This window comes from Pelophylax lessonae (genome assembly GCF_965119305.1).
Source record: "Pelophylax lessonae genome assembly, chromosome: 2".
Lineage (NCBI taxonomy): Eukaryota > Metazoa > Chordata > Amphibia > Anura > Ranidae > Pelophylax > Pelophylax lessonae.
In genome coordinates, this window is record NC_138769.1 from 721,726,642 (window position 1) to 721,740,682 (window position 14,041).

Below are 14,041 nucleotides of genomic sequence, written 5' to 3' on the forward strand. Positions count from 1 at the left end.
CTCATCATGGGCACAGCAGTTTTCCAGACCCAGGAACTCAACACAGGGATTGTGGGAAACCCTTATAATAGCTACAGTATGTGTACATACCCAGGAACCCAGTGTAGTTATGGTGGAAACCCCTCATAATGGGCACAACAGTGTGCAGAATTGGGAATTAAGCACAGTGATAGTGGGAACCAACATTCATAGTGGGTACAGCAGGTGTTGAGATCCAGATACTCAGTGCAGGAATGGTGGGAGTCCCTCATAATGGGCACAGTAGGTGTACAGACCTGGGATCTCACAGCAATGATAGTGAGAACCCCTCACAATGGACACAGCATGTGTGCAAACTGGGAATTAAGGGGAGGGATAATGAAGCCCATTATAAAAAGCACAGAAGCTGTGCAGACCCAGGAGCTCCACACAGAGATCTCTCCAATAAAGTCCCAGTGAGACAGAAGAGACTGTCAAGGGGTTTGACTAGCCAGCATCCACCATACACTGAAATATCAATTTAGGATGAAATTAATCCTTCAATTCTTTATGGAATGAGATTGATATTATACTATAAAAACCCACATAGCAGTATAGTTTGCTGTCTTGCTTTTATCTCACATAGTGGTATATCAGTGATAACCAGTATTGGATAAGTACTATAGGAGGGTAGTCGTAATGAGTAACTCACCACTCCTAAAAATGGATCTTACTTTAAAACTCTCATATATGCGACTGTAGCAGGTAGACCCTCCCACTCAGCATTCAGCCCCTCCCACTCAGGAAGTAGGAAGTGAATGGGATCCATGTGTGGGTGTCAGTACTTATGACACCAAATAGGACTGTGCAATGGAGTTTGCTAAAATCGTTGCAAATTTCATTTTCTTTCATTCCACTTTAAAATGTATTTCAAGCCAAAGCTTTTTGTTTTGGATGGAGCGTCAGCTTTTAATGCTGTCTGGGGCTCCAATAGAGAGATTTCCCTGACTTTCTGTCTGGCGAACACATTCTTAGCAGGACAGGACGGGAAGATAAAATCTTTTTACAGGGACACAGGCAAAGAAAAATGAGGATTCTGATGTGAAAGTGGGGGACTGAAGACTCTAATATGAAGGGCAGGATGCTGAAGACTCTTATATAAAAAAAAGGGGGGGGGGTTAAGGACTCTGATTTAAAGGGGAGGCTGAGAATTCTGATTTGAATTTGGGGAACTGAGGACTTTGATGTGAAGGAAGGGGGAAGGTAATTTAAATTTAAAGTGAAGGGAATTCCGCTCTTAGGCAGTTGTCCGCGAACAAGCATCCCCATTGGAAGGCTTCCCCCAATTTCTTGTTCTGGGGCCTACTCTAAAATTTTTCATTTCCCATCACTTCCTGCCTCAGTGATCCAAACACTTAGGGGTTTATTTATGGGATCCTTCTCCGATCCCACTTTTGGGAGATCACACTCTTCCTTTATCATGCTCTCACTCATCCTTAAATTAATCCACGCTTAGTGAAAATGCAAAAGCAGCCACTTTGAAAACTGTGATACCAGTCAAACAGAAATAAGTACAAAGTAAGGCAGCACTAAAGTAACATAAAAGCTATAATACCGCATAAATTGTATATCTCAAATAATAAAAAAAGACAATATAATGTGAATAAAATAGTCCATTGCCTGTTGATAAGTCTTCCAGCTGTGATTACCATCTTTATTCACCTGCTTGCTTGAGCACATTAGATCATTATAATTTATGTTACTGCTGATTCAGTAAGAGACGTGTGTTGGAGGGCATTGGTTATGACGATCCCCTTTTTGGTCTCTGATTGCACTGCGCTTTCTTGGAAGAATTGATGCACCATTGTATTGGACTATTTTATTCGCATTAGATTGTGTTTTTTGTACTATTTGATATATACAATTTATTGTTGTGTAGATGCCCAGGCTGAATTTAGCAGCATTGGCATGCTACTGTCAACTTGGCAAAAACCTGAAATTAAAATATTCATCTACTTGCCAACCTAAATTAAATAACCATTACATTCTTTAGGCTGCGTTCACACTTGAATCGGATGAGGCTCACAGCAGAGGTCCGGTGCGCCCCAATTCTCAGTTTCAGGGACAAACCAGGCCAAAATGTTTGCCTGAATTCAGACCTGAAACGGAGACAAAGACGCACAGGACGCCTGTGCCATCTGCTCCGCAGCTGCCATGGTAATGTGTGAACTGGCTCTATTGAGAGCCGGGTACACTCTCCTGTCATGCAAACTGGATGCAGGGAAACCCCCATAAAATTTGCACTAGTGTGAACCCAGCCTAAACCACCTCTAGTCTAGATCACCATTTAAAAATTGCTGGAAGATGGAAGTCTATTTCTGGTGTGCCTTTTATAGACACCTCTTCAAAAATCACCCCTGGGCAGCCAGTATGGCCTTTAATGGGGGGTCGGTGATGGCTTAGTCTGGAGATGCAGTGTACAGAGCTGAGCCAAGCGGCTCTGTCCAATGTGATCGCTGCCTTAACCAATTACTAATGTAAACAGTCTAGTGCACAGGTGGCAAACACAAGGCCTTGTCATGTGGCCCATGCAGTGGCCACCACCTCCTGTTCTCACCATCTGCTTTCCACTTCCACAAAACAGGTCTTCTTAGCAACAGAAGTAAATGATTCCTCCTCCTCCTCAGTCTCCCCAGTTGTGCCGGCTTTGTGTGTAGCTGAGCGCATGAGCAGTTAACCCGACATAGCCGGTCAGTGGCGGAGGTACCTGACGGCTCAGATGGCTGTGTGTTGTTCAAATCTACATCCAACGGCTACACCCTGAGAGCGGGCTTTTGAGGACTTTCTGCACTCAATATTGCCCATGAATAGTGCCATCTTACATTAGGTGGGAGAGAGTACAGATGTGTGTGTGTGGGGGGGGGGATGAGGGCTGTGGAAGAATATGTGTGCACAGAGATGGGGGAATGAGGCAGAGTGGTGGGTGCAGAGGTCAGAATTTAGGAGTAGGGGTGGCAATGAGATATTGCGCATAGTAACGTGGGTCCATGTCATCAGTGCTTAGATTGCCATGCGGCAACACCTCCAGGATTATATGTTCTGTAATACACTGACCCTGTTCTGGGTAGTCGGAGATACATAAACTTGCACTTCAAGGCTGAAGATTTCCATTTGCCATTGTGTAGAAAACTCAGTTATAGATGCTGCATAATTTCTGTTGTATCTTGTCCTTCGATTTAATGCCATGTCCCCCGTGGACTATTTTCATGGTCAGGAATGTGTTGTACGCAGGATATAAATACTCGTTGGAATATTCCATATCTTCCACCTATTAGGTTTTAAAATCCTGATATGTCTTTCTCATTTTGAAACTCATGTCTAACTATCCAACCACTGTATGCATTTTCTGCAAATATTTTAATAAAAAAGGCTTGAAGAACAATGATGATGGTTCATTATGAATACAATGAGAGCTGTATAGAAATGGTAATTTATCTAAGCACCACATACCAATCACACACCAAATAAAAAGAAGTATCTTTAAGGCCTGGTTCACACCATTGCCTTTTTTAGTGCATATTCAGTTTTGCAGAAACACACTACAGTGCATTTACCATGGTGTCCTATCGGTCACGTTCACATCTGTTTTTTTTTTTTTTTTTTTTGGAAAGGGCCAGGCACTTTTTCTGTTTTTTTGGTTCCATAGACTTCAATGGATCAAGAGCGTGTATTTAGAAACGCAAAACGCACCTAGTATATGCATACTGCAACCTGCATAGGTGTGAACCAGACCTAACTCCCTAATGATGAAGGTAAAGACAAACATTAATGTCTGAAGCCAGTTATGCAACTTTGGCATGTGTTAGCTAAACTGTATATATCATTGCAACTACTTTAGCTCATACTTGGCTGGTTGGGTGCTTTACCTAACAAATGCTTTGGTACCAAAGGAGAAATTGCGGGGGGGGGGGGGGGATCTTAGACTGCCATAGGTGGTCAGTATAGAAATGTCCCCTTACATTGGTGGTCTATGTAGAAGCGGCCTCTAGCGACCAATGTAAGAGGCCACTTCTACACTGACCACCAATGTTAGAGGCCACTTCTACACAGACCACCAATGTAAGTGTAGTAGTGACCTTTCATGTTGGTGGTCCATTTAGAAGTGGCCCCTTTATATTGGTGGTCAGTGAAGAAGTGGCCCCTTACATTGGTGGTCAGTGTAGAAGTGGCCCCTTATGTTGGTGGTCAGTGTAAAAGTGACCTCTTATATTGGTGGTTAGTGTAGAAGTGGCCCCTTTATGTGGGTGGTAAGTGTAGAAGTGGCCTCTTACATTGGTAGTCAGTGTAGAAGTGACCTCTTGCATTTGTGGTCAGCGTAGAAGTGGTCCTTTCCATTGGTGGTCAGCATACAAGTGGTCCTTTCCATTGTTGGTCAGCGTAGAAGTGGCCCCTTACATTGGTAAAAAGCATAGAAGTTATCCTTTCCATTGGTGGTCGGCAAAGAAGTGGCTCTTTCCATTGGTGGTCGGTATAGAAGTGACCCTTTCAATTGGTGGTCAGTATAGAAGTGACCCTTTACATTGTTGGCCAGTATAGAAGTGACCCTTTACATTGGTGGCCAGTATAGAAGTGACCCTTTACATTGGTAGTCTGTGTAGAAGTGTCCTCTTACATTGGTGGTCAGCGTAAAAGTGACCCCTTACATTGATGATCAGCATAGAAGTGACCCTTTACATTTGTGGTCAGTATAGAAGTGAACCTTTACATTGGTGGTCAGTATAGAAGTGAACCTTTACATTGGTGGTCAGTATAGAAGTGACCCTTTACATTGATGGTCAGTTTAGAAGTGACCTCTTACATTGGTGTTTAGTGGAAATTGCCCCCCATGCATTCATTGCCATTGTAGGTGGGAGATGACCCCACCATTGCTCACTGCCCAAGGAACCCCTAGGAACCGAAAACTGTATTGACAGCAGAGGAACCTGCAGCTGAACTCCAAAATAAAGTTAACCCCTTCACTGCCAGTGTATTTTTACAGTAACAGTGCATATATATAGCACTGATTACTGTAGAAATGTCACTGGTAACCCCAAAAGTGTCAAAAATATCAGTCAAGGGTCCGATCTGTCCGCCGCAAAAAAAATCGCAGATCGCCGCCATTACGCGTTAAAAAAAAAACAACAAAAATTACAAAAATCTTTCCCTTTGTTAGTAAACGCGATAAATTTTGCGCAAACCAATCAAAATACGCTTTTTGCGATTTTTTTTACCAAACCTATGTAGCAGAAAACAAATTGGCCGAAAATGTAAAAAAATTTTGATTTTTACTTTTTTTTTTTGGGGGGAATTTCATATAAAAAAATGTGAAAAATATTGTTATTTTTGCAAAATTGACGCTCTTTTTTTTGTTTATAGCGCGTGATCAAAAAATCGCACAGGTGATCAAATACCACCAAAAGAAAGCTCTGTTTGTGGGAAAAAAAGGACGTCAAATTCGTTTAGGTACAGCGTCACACGACCGCGCAATTGTCCGTTAAAGTCACGCAGTACCGAATCGCAAAATACCCCCTGGTCAGGAAGGGGGTAAAATCTTCCGGGGCTTAAGTGGTTAAGATACAAAACCTTCAATGCTAGCTCCCCCTTAGCCCCCCTAAATTTTTACCTGAGCCCAATCTCGATCTAGTGCTGTGCCTGAGAGCAGAGGCTTCCTCCTATCAGGACATGGAGGCAGCAACAGGAGCCACTGGCTCCTGCTGCTGTCAACCACAGCCTGTGAGGAGTGTGGGCCGGGGGCCGAGCTGCGCTGTATGTGTCAAAACCGCATATCTTTTTTTTTTTTTATTGCTCTTTTGGGCCATATTTCCAGAAATAAATACAATACACATCAGTATTTAAAAGCAGAAAACATTTATGGTTATTGTATTTTCCAATACCAAAAACAGCAAATAACAAAAGTGATACAAATGGAATGGAGCAAGATTCGAACAGATATTACCATAAAAAAAGGTCTTAATACCTGGTCTCTCTCTGTCTTTCATGCATCTATATTACTCTTCAAAGATCCAATATCATCAGCCAAGAGCCTGTGCACATGCATGTCCATTTGAGCTCTGACATACAATGCACACCACTCCTTCTGCTTGTATCCAGCAGCTTTGGCCAGCAGAGAACTATTCTTTGTACAAGCAATAACCCAAAAACAAAAATCCTGTTATGCAGCGTACCAGTCCTTCGATCTGGTGGCTGCAATAGTTTTCTTTTTTTTTTTTTCCCTCTTTATTTCTACCTGGTGATCCTGCCAGTAACAAGCTTCCTGTCCTTGGGTGACAACGCTCACTCTCTGTACTGTATCTTTGAAGAAACAGTGTTGTCACCCCAGGACAGGAAGCGTGTTAGGACTAAAGAACCTCCTTCCATAAGAGAATGTCATTGTCATTCGGGTTAACATACACTATCTTACCAAAAAGTATTGGGACGCCTGCATTTACACACACATGAACTTTGACAATCAGAAGTTTCATAAATTTGCATAGGATTTTTTTTTTACTACAAGAGTTGTGGGAGTTGATTTTCACTCCAGTGTGGATTAGCCTTGTCTAGTTATAGTTAGCTTATGTACATGCATGCATCTGTATACCATGCTTCCATCATGTGTGCTGGAATAATAGAGATTAATGGGACAGAGACATACACTATATTGCCAAAAGTATTGGGACGACTGCCTTTACACACACATGAACTTTAATGGCATCCCAGTCTTAGTCCGTAGGGTTCAATATTGAGTTGTTCCACCCTTTGAAGCTATAACAGCTTCAACTCTTCTGGGAAGGCTGTCCACAAGGTTTAGGAGTGTGTCTATGGGAATGTTTGACCATTCTTCCAGAAGCGCATTTGTGAGGTCAGGCACTGATGTTGGACAAGAAGCCCTGGCTCGCAGTGTGGGCTCTAATTCATCCCAAAAGTATTCTATCGGGTTGAGGTCCGGACTCTGTGCAGGCCAGTCAAGTTCCTCCACCCCAAACTCGCTCATCCATGTCTTTATGGCCCTTAAAAAAAGCAAAAAAGCACAAAAGCAAAATTAGGACTTTATATGAGGTGTGACCAGCCACAAGGTAAACATAAATGTATAGTTAGAATAATAGGATCATCAGTTTATTAACAGTCAATAGACCAAATAATGGTAAAACCAGAATGTTCAGTAAAACCATAGACCTTGTATGTCCATTTATGTTTCATTCATGTATATCACATTACCATGGGTTACATGGTTTTACTGAACACTCTAGTTTTACCATTATTTGGTCTATTGACTGTTAATATACTGACAATCTTATTATTATTCTTCTGGTATCTCTTTCTAACTATACATTTATGTTTACCATGTGGCTGGTCACACCTCATATAAAGTCCCAATTTTGCTTTTGTGCTTTTTTGCTTCATTGAATCAGGGATGGAGACTCCGTTGGTCAGGAGTCTCATTTAAAGTCCCAAAAAACCCCCCTTTTTTCTTTATGGCCCTTGATTTCTGCACTGGTCCAAATCATTTGGCGGAGGGTGGATTATGGTGTGGGGTTATTTTTCAGGGGTTGGGCTTGTCCCCTTAGTTCCAGTGAAGGGAACTCTTTAGGCGTCAGCATACCAAGACATTTTGGAAAATTTCATGCTCCCAACTTTGTGGGAACAGTTTGGAGATGGCACTTTCCTGTTCCAACATGACTGCACCCCAATGCACAAAGACAAAATCATACAGACATGGATGAGCGAGTTTGGGGTGGAGGAACTTAACTGGTCTGCACAAAGTCCTGACCTCAATCTGACAGAACACCTTTGGGATGATTTAGAGTGCAGACTGCAAGCCAGGCCTTCTCGTCCAATATCAATGCCTGACCTCACAAATGCGCTTCTGGAAGAATGGTCAAATATTCCCATAGACACACTCCTAAACCTTGTGGACAGCCTTCCCAGAAGAGTTGAAGTTGTTATAGCTGCAAAGGGTGAGCAAACTCAATTTTGAACCCTACGGACTAAGACTGGGATGCCATTAAAGTTCATGTGTGTGTAAAGGCAGTCGTCCCAATACTTTTGGCAATATAGTGTATGTCTCTGTCCCATTAATCTCTATTATTCCAGCACACATGATGGAAGCATGGTATACAGATGCATGCATGTACATAAGCTAACTATAACTAGACAAGGCTAATCCACACTGGAGTGAAAATCAACTCCCACAACTCTTGTAGAAAAAAAAAATCCTATGCAAATTTATGAAACTTCTGATTGTCTAAGTAGCACTGCACCTACGATGTCCAGGTCAGTCTGATCAGACTGCCGAGGTTTATGACTCTCCCTCGGGTTATATTTATATCAAAATCAGCAGACGTTTAAACAGTAACTAATTTTAGTGACAACAAATACTCATTTCTATATAAATACTGGCTAATCGAGCCATAAGGAGCAGAGCCCCTAATATGATGAGGGGAGCCAAAAGGGGCAAAGCCCCTTGTATATTGAGGTGTTTTCTGTGTCTCTAATATCCATACATAGTCATTTACGTATAAATATTCAGATCTATGCACATGTCCTATCATGGCTGGTTCTCTTTAGAGAAGACATCAGATAATAAAGTAAAAAATATGACTCCAGCTGCACCACTGAACAGGACGGCTCGGTGCAGAACAATAAAAATAAACAGTAGAAGTATAGACAGATTTAGGGGTGTTAATCTACAACACTTGAATAGTATACTTCAAAACAAAGTGCCCTTACCCCTTTTACCCATTCCCCTGACCTGACCTAACCCTCCTTCCCTTTCACAGATGCATACTTACCCTTACCCCTTTTACCCGTTCCCCTGACCTGACCTAACCCTCCTTCCCTTTCACAGATGCATACTTACCCTTACCCCTTTTACCCGTTCCCCTGACCTGACCTAACCCTCCTTCCTTTTCACAGATGCATACTTACCCTTACCCCTTTTACCCATTCCCCTGACCTGACCTAACCCTCCTTCCCTTTCACAGATGCATACTTACCCTTACCCCTTTTACCCGTTCCCCTGACCTGACCTAACCCTCCTTCCCTTTCACAGATGCATACTTACCCTTACCCCTTTTACCCGTTCCCCTGACCTGACCTAACCCTCCTTCCCTTTCACAGATGCATACTTACCCTTACCCCTTTTACCCGTTCCCCTGACCTGACCTAACCCTCCTTCCCTTTCACAGATGCATACTTACCCTTACCCCTTTTACCCGTTCCCCTGACCTGACCTAACCCTCCTTCCCTTTCACAGATGCATACTTACCCTTACCCCTTTTACCCGTTCCCCTGACCTGACCTAACCCTCCTTCCCTTTCACAGATGCATACTTACCCTTACCCCTTTTACCCGTTCCCCTGACCTGACCTAACCCTCCTTCCCTTTCACAGATGCATACTTCGCTTATCTGATGGCCTTGGCCTCATTTTAATGTTTACATCCTGGCCGTGCCTGCGCATTAGAGCCCGAGGCTTTTAAGAGGCTGTTTCCTGAGGCAAAAGACTTTTGGAGACGATTCCATAGGACTAGAATGTACAGAGGTTGTGGCCGTCAGATCAAGGTAAGAAGGCATCTGTGGAGGGGGCGGGTGGGTTAGGTTAAGTAAGGGAAAAGAAGGCAAAAATTTATAATAGGTGTTTTAGGACCACTTCTGTCTTCTTAAAACCTCCAGAGCCTGATCCTGCTCCTTCAACACCTCCTTCAGACGTTGTATTTTTTCATCCTCGGTTGTTTCATCAGGATACACAGACTCAAAGTGAAACCTCTGTCTCGGCGGAGGAGGAGCTTCACTAAAATGTCCAGCAATGTCCTGGCTGACATAGAAAGAATGGCTGTCTGAGGGGTCTGTATAGATTTCTGGAGCACTGTCCTGGGTGGAGTGTGACGCACTCAGATTCCTGTAGGCCGCGTTTGCTTCAGTCAATGCAGTCCCTTCTCTGGACATTGTGTGTGTCACATCTGAGGATCCAGCATGGAGAGGCAGGGTTGTTGTAGAAAATGACCTACTGTTATTTCCAACTGTATCAGAAGTCATACTGAAGTCATATGCATCTTCGCTTTTCCTCCGCTTTGAAATGCTTGAGGTTTCTAAAAATGGCAACTTCCTGCTCTCTGGAGTTTCAGTATAAACCTGTTTAAAAGGATACATATTCAGTTACATGACAAAATGAGAGCAAAAAAAGAATTATGGGTATCAGCCATAAAACTATACACAAGCAGACCTCAATGCACTGTTTCATTGGGCAACTATGTGGCAAATGAGGTTTAATGTTGATAAATGTAAAGTTATGCATTTGGGGGCTAAGAATATGCATGCATCATACATACTAGGGGGAGTAGAACTGGGGGAATCCATAGCAGAGAAGGATCTGGGGGAATCCATAGCGGAGAAGGATCTGGGGGAATCCATAGCGGAGAAGGATTTGGGTTTTCTGGTAGTTCCTAAGCTTAATAATAGCATGCAATACCAAGCTGCTGTTTCCAAAGCAAGCAAAGTCCTTTCTTGGCATGGACTCCAGAGAGAGAGATATAATTTTGCTCCTGTACAAATCATTAGCAAGACCTCATCTGGAATATGCAGTTCAGTTTGAGCACCCGTTCTCAAAAAGGATATCGGGGAACTGGAGAAAGTGCAGAGAAGGGCAACCAAACTGATAAGAGGCATGGAGGACCTCAGCTATGAGAAAAGATTAGAGGAACTGAATTTATTCTCTCTTGAGAAGAGGAGATTAAGGGGGGATATGATCAACATGTATAAATACATAAGGGGTCCATATAGTGAACTTGGTGTTGAGTTGTTCACTTTAAGGTCAACACAGAGGACAAGGGGGCACTCTTTACGTCTAGAGAAAAGAGATTTTGTCTCCAAATACAGAAAGGTTTCTTCACAGTAAGAGTTGTGAAAATGTGGAATAGACTCCCTCCAGAGGTGGTTCTGGCCAGCTCAGTAGATTGCTTTAAAAAAGGCCTGGATTCTTTCCTGGGTGTACATAATATAAATGGGTACTAATATTTATAGGTAAAGTTGATCCAGGGAATATCCGATTGCCTCTCGGGGGATCAGGAAGAAAATTTTGTCCCCTGCTGTAGCAAATTGGGTCATGCTTTGCTGGGTTTTTCACCTTCCTCTGGATCAACTGCGGGTATAGGATTGTGTATATGGGATTGTATGGTTGGGTTATCTTTATTGGTTGAGGCAGATGGACTTGTGTCTTTTTTTAACCTAACTATATATGAGTGTAACATGAGAATACTGTATGGGACAAAAGCAATACTTGTAGAGGAACTTAAAGCGGAGTTCCGGTCACTAAAATGTTTTTTTTTCAATAAAAATACCCCCAGGACAGTCAGGGCTAGTACATTCCACAATGGATAGCCTCTGATCTGTCCCGGGTCGCACTTACCTGTAAGAAGAAATACTTACCTTGAAAATTTCTTCTCCAGTGCTGCCATCTCGGATGTGGGCAGCTGAAGCCAGCGCGTCCTCTTCTGCGGCCTCTTCCGTGTCCTCTTCTCCCAGAATGGGCCTGCACCGGCCCCGCTCGTCACTTCAGATGCGGGTGCGTCATCCCTCCACAGCTTCTGGGCATGCCCAGAAGCTGTTTAGCAGGGAATGAGCGCCCGCACCGGAAGTGACGAGCGGGGCCGGTGCAGGCGCATTGATTCCTGGGAGTGATAATGTTCAGCTCCCAGGAATCAATGCAAAGCGGCCACAGAGGGAGGAAGTGGAAGAAAGTTGAGTTTATTTTTCTTCAATAACAAGGTAAGTAAACAAAAAAAAAAAAAAAAAAAACGTAATTATCCATTTCTGTGACCAAAAGCAAGCGGATGGCCCAAAATCGATTATGTCGATTTTGTGGCCGGAACTCCACTTTAACCCTCACCCCTATTTATCCCCTCCTCCCCTCTTACCCGTATAGATAGACTGTGGAAAAGAAAAAAATAAATAAAGTATTCTCTTGTGCCTAGCAATCCAGGGGTGTTCTGTAGGGATTTTTCACAGCAGGTCCCATGTCATCATCTTATTCTGATGTAAAAAGAGTGCCAGCTGTCTCCTCCAGGTTGTGCAGTGGCAACATCAAGGAGGCACAATTGCACAGCTTCATCAGCTGCAAGAACCATGAATAGGCTCCCATCCCCCCTGATAACACGGCAGCTAGGGCTGCGGAATATAATCGAAAGATCGATGCATCACGATTCGACCCTTTGCGATTCTGCATCGATGCGGATTGCCGGCATAATCGATTAGGAAATGACGTCATCAGCCGCGGCCACGCCCTATCGCGCAAAGGAGAAAAAGTCACAAGATCGGCAGCTGATTGGTGGGTTAGTGGCTGGAGCTTAATAAAAAGGCTCCGCCCCTCCCCTTCCGTCTCTTTGACTCGGGCCGAGGCGCAGCCCCCGCGTGTATCGGCGTCCCACCTGCGGCCTTGCAGCCAAGAAGCCAGACAGCCAGCCAAGCCAGAAGCCAGTCCACACACAGGAGCCCCAAGTGCGTCCCCATCGCAGCCAGCCAGCGCCGCCAGCCTCACCGTAGCCGACCATCCCAGGCCCAGCCGCCACGCCACTGCCAGTGACGCCAGCCACCCGCCACAGAGCCCAGAGAGCAGCACAGCACCTGTCCTCCTCTGCAATGCAGTGCACAACAACCCACACAGTCACACAGCAGGTATGTAGTCCGAACAAATAATTGTATAATCATTCATGGGGGTCTCGTCTGTATCTCTGGGGGATGTCTGTGATGGGGGGGGGGGCCTGGGACAGGGGACGGTCAGTCGGGGCCCGGGGGTACTGTTCTGCTGTGGCAGTCTGGCAGCCAGGGGGGCTCTCTCTGAGTGTCAGTGGGGGCCTGGGGGTCTCTGTCAGTGTCAGCTGTGGGGGTCTGGGCAAAGGGGGGACTCACTCAGTGTTTGTCAGTGCTGTGGGGGATTGGGGAAGGTGTGGGACAGTGGGACATCCAGGTCTCTGTCAGTGTCAGCTGTGGGGGTCTGGGCAAGGGGGGGACTCACTCTCAGTGTTTGTCAGTGCTGTGGGGGATTGGGGAAGGTGTGGGACAGTGGGACATCCAGCTCTCTGTCAGTGTGTCAGGCTGTCAGCTCAGCTGTGGGGGGAGGGGGGTCTCTGTCAGTGTCACTGTCACAGGCAGCTGTGGGGTAGGGGGGGGGCCCGGGGGTTTTGGCTCAGTGAATGCATAAGAGGGAGTCAGACAGACAAACAGACAGTCATATTTTATGAAAGATGTTGCTTGGTTGACTTGTTGCGGCTTAGTTTACAAGTGGTATTTTTTATTTTTTTTAAACACTGACAGAGTTTGGCAACTTACGTCATCCATCTCCATCACATACGTGGTAGTATGGTAATGGCAGAAGGAGAAAAAGATCGAGAGATAAAAAATGCACCTAGCGTTTTAAGAGCAAACATCTGGGCACATTTCGGATTTTACGAACACACAGGGAAGCGTGAGTTGGACAAGACACACGCCGTATGTAAAGCCTGTCACACAAAAATTAAATACCTAGGGAATACTACGAACTTGAGAAACCATTTTAGCCGTTTTCACTCTGAGTTAGTAACACCTGTCGCCACCAGCAGTGCCACCACTGCCAAGGAAAGACTGCTAGACCCAGATCAGCCAAGAATTGATGCCATACTGTCAACTTATCCGCCCAACTCAGAAAAAGGGAAGAAACTAACCAAAGCTGTGGCAGCTTTCATCGCCAAGGACCTACGGCCTTACTCAGTTGTGGACAACGCCGGGTTTCGCTACCTTTTGAAGACGCTAGAGCCACGTTATAAGATCCCATCACGCAGTCACTTTACAGAAAACGTTATACCTGCACTCTACTACGACACCAAAGCTCAGGTACTTGCGTCAATGAACCAAGCCAGTCGAGTCGCAATAACGTGTGATTCATGGACTTCAGTCACAACGGAGTCCTAGGTTACAATAACAGCACATTACGTTACTAAGGACTGGCAGGTCTTGTCACATGTGTTGCAAACAAGAGCCATTTATGAGTCTCACACAGGTGCTCATCTGGCAGAG

The 14,041-nt window shown here is 44.5% G+C and overlaps 1 pseudogene across 1 annotated transcript in view; it reads left to right on the top strand.

Annotated features, from left to right (window-relative positions):
- LOC309548281 (sodium/potassium-transporting ATPase subunit beta-1-like) overlaps positions 1 to 14,041 on the top strand; it is a 388,713-nt pseudogene that overhangs the window by 90,404 nt on the left and 284,268 nt on the right. The window lies entirely within an intron of this gene.